This window comes from Pongo abelii, chromosome 6 (genome assembly GCF_028885655.2).
Source record: "Pongo abelii isolate AG06213 chromosome 6, NHGRI_mPonAbe1-v2.0_pri, whole genome shotgun sequence".
Lineage (NCBI taxonomy): Eukaryota > Metazoa > Chordata > Mammalia > Primates > Hominidae > Pongo > Pongo abelii.
Window position 1 is genome coordinate 71,173,660 of NC_071991.2, and position 6,854 is coordinate 71,180,513.

Here is a 6,854-nt window from a genome sequence, read left to right on the forward strand (position 1 = left end):
ACATGTAAAAGGTGAGTGCGAATAATGCCTCAAGTGCATATTATATTTGAAACATATTAAAGTCAGAATCTACTGTAACAAAACTCTTTATATCATTGATCCAATTACATAAAGGATCAAGGCATCTGGTAGCCTGATTCAATTTTTCACTTTAATCATAGTGGACACAGCACTGTACAAGGAATAGAGGACACCTGGGTTTCAGTGTAGTCTGTGCTATTAACGTACTCCATGGCCTCGGGCAAGTCACAATCTTTATAGATTTAAGTTTTCTTGTCCATAAGGTCAGGCAATTAAATTGCATGATCTTGCATTAACCGTTATTCTATAATGTCTTGAAAACAGTGCAGTTAACAGCTTCATCCCCTGGACACGATGTTATTAGGCTGTTTTACTGGTTTTGATATTTTAAAGAATAGTATCAAACACTAAAATGAGGAATAGTGAAGCTGTGGCTATATCATGATTCCTATGCTCCTATACTTTATTTGGATTGCTTTAGAAAAATCATTTATGCAATTCCATGCTCCAGTTTTCTTTTTACTAAAACAGCAATAATAGTGTTTGTATCTTTAGTATATCAAGATATACTATTCTTCTTGGCAAAGCTATTTGAAAAAAACTTGGAAGAAAAGAGGTACATAAATATTAAATTCTTGTTTTTAAATTAATTTTAGGTTATGATAATATTTCAGAAAATACTTAACCTTGCCCTTTAAAATATTGCATATAGAATGCAAATTAAATGCTAAATTTTACATAGTCCTTACTCATGTGTGAAAAAATTAGATATTCTGCATCGTAGACAACTCTTCTGAAATAATGTCACCATGTAATATCACTGTTAGCTTTCCCAGCTGAGAAATGCTGTTTTCATGAATAGTGATAAGAAAGGAATTTGAATGGAATTTTACATTCTCATGCCTTGTTACATAAAATTGTCACCCAGGACTATAAATTGTATCCCTTTTACACTGAATATAAACTATCAATTTCAAATGTATAGCATAGATTTTGATGCATTTCTTTCTATTTAATTTTCAAATGTTAAGCAAACAATGTTGGGTAAAGAGAACTCAGAATATGATTAGAAAGTAGTAGATACATTTAATCAAAACTATGGCCCCTTCCTATTAATATATAATATTTAAAACCTTCCTCTTTGTGCACTATATAGAAATTGGGAAGTTTGCTTTACTAATCTAACTTACTGTAAAATTTTTCCAGAACAAAAATTTTTTAAGTTCTAGGCTTTTAAAAAACACACTGAAATTATTTTTTAAAAATATTCTTTCTTAGCATTTGATACTTTCACTACCAATCGTAATATTCAAAGATTATGTTGATATTTAAGTAGAAAACATGATTTCATAATAAATGAGCTATGACTGTTTTATAGGAGATAGTAAATTAATGAAGAAGAAATATTTTAAATAAATGTCCTATTCAATCTTTTAAAAAAATCCATTTATTTGTATATAACGTAATGGTCAGGAAAACATAGTGCTGCTGTTGAAGATCTTGTCATTGCTTGCTGAATTGAAATTGATTATTTAATATTTATGAAGCATCTATAAAGTTCATTGGAAACCCACAAAGCATGATCCTTCTCTGAGGGAGTGAAGGATCACTCCCTTAGTGATCCTTCCTAAGGATCACTTCCTAAGGAGTTTAAAGCAGTTTATTACAAAGGTTGGTAAGAAGGTACCAACCTTTGTAAGGAGGTACTAATGAAAGATCTAGTAGAACAAAGACAAACATTTTACCAAAATGGCATTCTAATAATATTTTTATTTTTTAGACTTTCTCACTTCCTATCACTGTTCTATCAAAACAGATTATTAATGTACATTGTTTTTATAGTTACAATTCAGGGCCATATCTCTGGTTTTGCTTCTATAATAATGGCTTATTTTACCCACATCTTTTCATACTAAGTTTTGCACTTCATTTATGAGGACTTTTTGGGTTGTCTGTAGACTCTGCTTCAAGTTCTTGTGAAGCTCAATCTGGTTAACTTGTATAGTAGTAGTTTTGTTTTCCTCTTCTTTTTTAATGAATAGCTATATGGTATGTTGTTTTTTGCTTTCCATCTGATTTTTGTACTTTGATGTTTTACACAGTATTTCTCCTCTGATCATTCTCAGCATTGCAGCCATCAGGGAATTCTTGTCTTAACCAATAAACAAGTTCTGGGATAATAGAGATTCACTTCCTCCCTGTTAATAGAATTGCAACTGGCCAAGAGAATCCTGTAATTCACAAATCCAGCTCCATATGACTCCTGAGATAATTTTCATCATGCATGATGCTATAAATTCATGGTAATATGTTACAGAGCCCACTCTCAGCAACAAGACTCTAAACATGCTACTGACTTCAAGACAACAATGGACTCCTATGATGTTGATATGAGATCACTACCATCCTTGTTGCTGCAGATAACTTCTTAGAATTTCGATGTAACCTTTAAAAATCAAACATCTCTTTACATGTCTAGCCCAAATGGCATGAAAGGGTATGACTCACACATGGAATAACAAAGGAGCCAGTGTAAGTGAAGCAGAGTGATCAAGCAGAAAGTCTCAAGACATAAAGTCAGATATATAATGGGAGGGATGCAGTTTATTTCTGGTAGGCAGCTTTTAAGTTGGCTCTAATGTATCCCACCTCCTGGTATTCATGTTTTTATTTAACATTCACACTTTGAGTGTGGGCTGCACCTAGTGACTTGCTTCTAATGAAGAAAGTACAGCAAAAATCATGAGATATCCCTTTCAAGATTAGGTTACAAAAAGCCTCTAGTTCCAATTTTGCTCATATTCTCTTACTTCCTTGCTCACCCTCTGATGGAAGCCAGCTGCCATGTTGTGAGCTGACCTAAGGAGAGGGCCATAGCAAGGATGAAGAGAGGCCCCCATCCAACAGAAGTGAAATCTGCCAACATCCTCATCAGCAATATTGGAAAAGGATCTTCCATAAGTGGATTCTTCACAGGAGACAACAGCCTCAGCGGACACCTTGTGAGAGACCCTGAGTCAGAGAAACCAGCTAAGTTGCACCCAAATTCTTGACCCACAGGAACTGGGATATGTAAATGTTTGTTGTCTTAAGCTGTGACATTTTGGAGCAAGTTGTTATGCAGTCATAGATAACTAATATATGCTACTTAAGATCTTATAGTTCATTTTGATAACTTTGCGTCTCTCTGAATGTGATGGAAAACGATTGGAAGATTTTGGGAAGAGGAATGATGACTTGCATTTTAAAAGGATTACTGTTGCTGTTGCATTGAGTATGATTTTTGGGGAATAAAGGCAGAAGCATGAAGAAGAGTTTAGAGGCTATTTTCCTAGTTCAAGTGAGAGATGATGAAGACCTGAACTCCAATGGAAGCAGGGGAAGTGATGAGAAGTGGTCAGAGTCTGACACATTTGCAGAAAGAGCCAAAAGGGTTTGTTGATGGGATAGAGGTAAGCTGTAAGAAAGAAGGGAAAAAGTCAAGAAGGTCTCCAAAGTATCTGACAAGGTTAATATGCTATATACAGAGATGGGGAAAGCTATAAGGGAAGCAGATTTAAAGATGAAGGATATGAAAGCACAGTTGGAGGTCTGCCCCATTTAATATACCTGTTAGACATGCAAGTGAAGCTCCAAGTGATCAACTAGATGTGTAAATCAAATGATCAGAGGAGAGGTCCAAATTGCAAATATAAATTTCGGAATATGCATAATATAGGCGGCATTTAAAGCCTTAAGTCTGGATAAGACCTTCTAGAGCTACACATCAACAGAAAGGGAAGTAATCTAAGTACCAAACTGAAAATCATCTCAAAATTTAGTGGTCAGGGAGCTGCAGAAAATTGATAACTAGGATTCTAAAAGAGAACAGATTATCAGGAAATAAGACCAGGGAAGTGCAGTGTCCTAGAAGTCAAGAGAAAAAACTGCTTAGGTAAGTTGTGTTTAAACGCATCTGTTTTGTCAAATGCTGCTGACAGGTCATGTACAATAAAAACTGAGAATGGACCATAGGTTTTAGCAACATGGAAGTCATTGGTGGCCTTGATAACAGAATTCTGGTGGAGACATGAGGTGAACTGAAAAAAGAATAGGTAAAGGGAAATTTTAAAATGTAAGTACAGACAAATCTTTGATGGAGTATTGCTGTAAAGAAAGGAGAGGAAACAAGTGGTAGTTTGAGGAGTTAGTGAGGTCGAGAGAGACTTTTTTAAACTAGGAAAAATAACAGGAGGTTTGCATGCTGATAATTTGTTTAAAGAATATAAATAGTTGCCAGAAGATGAAGTAAAATTTGGAAGTAGGAAGTCATTTCATGAAAAAAAAATGCACTAATTTCAGGGAAGAAACTAGTCTGTCATAATTATTTTTTAAGCTAAAAGAACAGATTTTTTGAATTCTACCCTAAGTGTTGAGTGGGAAAAAATGCAAACGGGAGCACAATCTGATGAGAAAGCAATAAATATCTTTATTACAAGGGTTTTTTTCACCCTTTGTGTGTGTATGTGTGTGTGTGTGTGTGTGTGTGTGTGCGCGCATGTATGTGTATATATATGTACCTGTACTCTAATATATTAATAAAATATTTGTGCTTTTTATTGTTGACAAACAAGTAAAATTATGACTCATGATTCAGGGTTTGTGTAACTGATATTATTTTTCATTTTGTATAATTTTTCCACAATTATGCAGCACCACATAGCATTTTTTTCCCCCATCTGTAGCAGTGATTCTCAGCCTGTAGTGTGAGTAATCACCACCTGGAGAACTAGTGAAAAAGTGAAGATTTTCTGCTGATAATATTCAGAAAATGATTTAGTAGGTTTGGAATAGTGCCAAGGAATTTGCATTTTTAATAAACATGTCCAGATGATTCTGATGATATAGTCCTGAATGAATGTAATGAGAAACTCAAATAGAGTTGGACCTACATAGGTCTTCGAGATTGTGATGTGATGTTGGGCAGGCATGCTATAATGCTGGGGGCTAGGCAGGGAAGTGGACTATAATGAAATTGAAGAAGGCTCCCAGGTTCTACGGGTTCAGGTTATCTTTCTGGATTAAAATATAAGCATATTTTATGTTTTAGTTATTTGTCCCTTTGATTTATTTTATATCTCCTATGAACAACAAAAAAAGAAAAAATAGTTTAATCCTAACTGAGATTAGAGAATTGTTTATTAGTCTTCATTTTGGAGTTTACACCTAAATGGGCAATGTCTTTACTAACAGGAGTTTAAAGCAGTTTATTACACTATAGCTATTTGCTCTTAAGAAGAGGAGTTGCAGTAGTGTTAAGCAGTCAATTCTCAACTATTCGAAACAACTTTTATCCAATTTATAGATCACTCATATTCTTTATAAGTGGTTCTTCTTCTATCCTTTTCACTTTAGATTCTCTCCATTTTAACAATCACCTACCAGATAGCAAACAGAGGAAGAAGGCAAACATGAAAACAGAATACCCATGATTAAACATTCAGAATCCTTCATGTTTTATTTGTCTTTTGCACAGCATCATAAGTAGAGCAGTAAATAGTTGGCCTTGAAGAAATAAAGTAATAAAGTGGTAAGTATTTGGTCATTAGTGTTATTACATTAGGGGACCTACAATTAGTGTAAATATCAGAAAATGAGCCATACTTAAAGATTGTGAGAAATAAACAAGAGTGAATTTGTTCATCTTTGCCAAGTGCAAAGGGACAGAAACACAAAGAATTTGCTGACATCTATTTGGGGCAAGGAACTGCGCAAGGATCTTAGAATAATAGATGCAGTGTCTGTCTTCAAAGAGTTTGTAGTTTAGTATGGAGAAGTAGATATGTATAATTTAGTATAGACAGGTATATACATCTATATATAGAGATAGATATAATTTAGTGTAGAGCATTTGTTGTTTAGTGTAGAGAGTTTGTAGTTTAGTATAGAGACTTTGTAGTTTAATGTAGAGACGTAAATACATAATTTGCTCCGTGCAAATACATATGATGGTCTGTGAAAATCTAAGAAGGGAATATAGCTTAGACTAAAGGTGAAAGTTAGAAATGCTTCCTGGGAAACATGGTACCTGAGTTCTACATAAGAAGAGCTTTTCAGAAAAGAAACAAGTCGGAATAGAATTCAGACAGAAGGATATGACATGCAAAAGCATTGAGTTGAGTGCTGTGCATGAAGGACTGAATGCATACTAGAAAGTTTGAAGAAATAGATGAGGAAAGACAGGATCAGATCAAAGATGGGTCTTTCATGTCAACCTGTGTAGTTTAAAGTTTATCCTGAATGCCTCAAAAGGTCAATCAAGTTGATAACTTTAGACCAGACTTAGTTGCCTGTGTATGTACTTGGTTAAAACAGTGTAGTGTTTACAGAGGAAACTTCAGTTGACATTTAAAAATCAGAAAAATTCATACAAAATCCAGTTCCCCAGACTGAAAGTGAGAAAACCGATGTACAAAGTACTCCAAATTTCACAACTGACTGAGAGGCAAAGTTAGAATTTCAATCCAGACATACTGGCTGTGGAGTTCTTGTACATGATCATCACCTCATGATCAAGATAATCTAAGATTTAAAATGCTTGGCATGGAATGTCCAAGTGACTGCCCATGCCATATCAAAGAGAAGTTAATGCCTGTGACATGACAAACAGCAGAAACATTTCTACTTATCCTTTTGTTCTGTGGGCTATGACTAAAGAAAGTTACATTTGGAAGAGACTGGAGAGGATATGGTATACTGAAGTTTTTCAAAACATTCCCTCTGTTTTCCCTGTGCAAAGGTGTTGCCTAACTTTCATGGCAAAATATATGTTATATAGTTAGTCGAATCTCCTA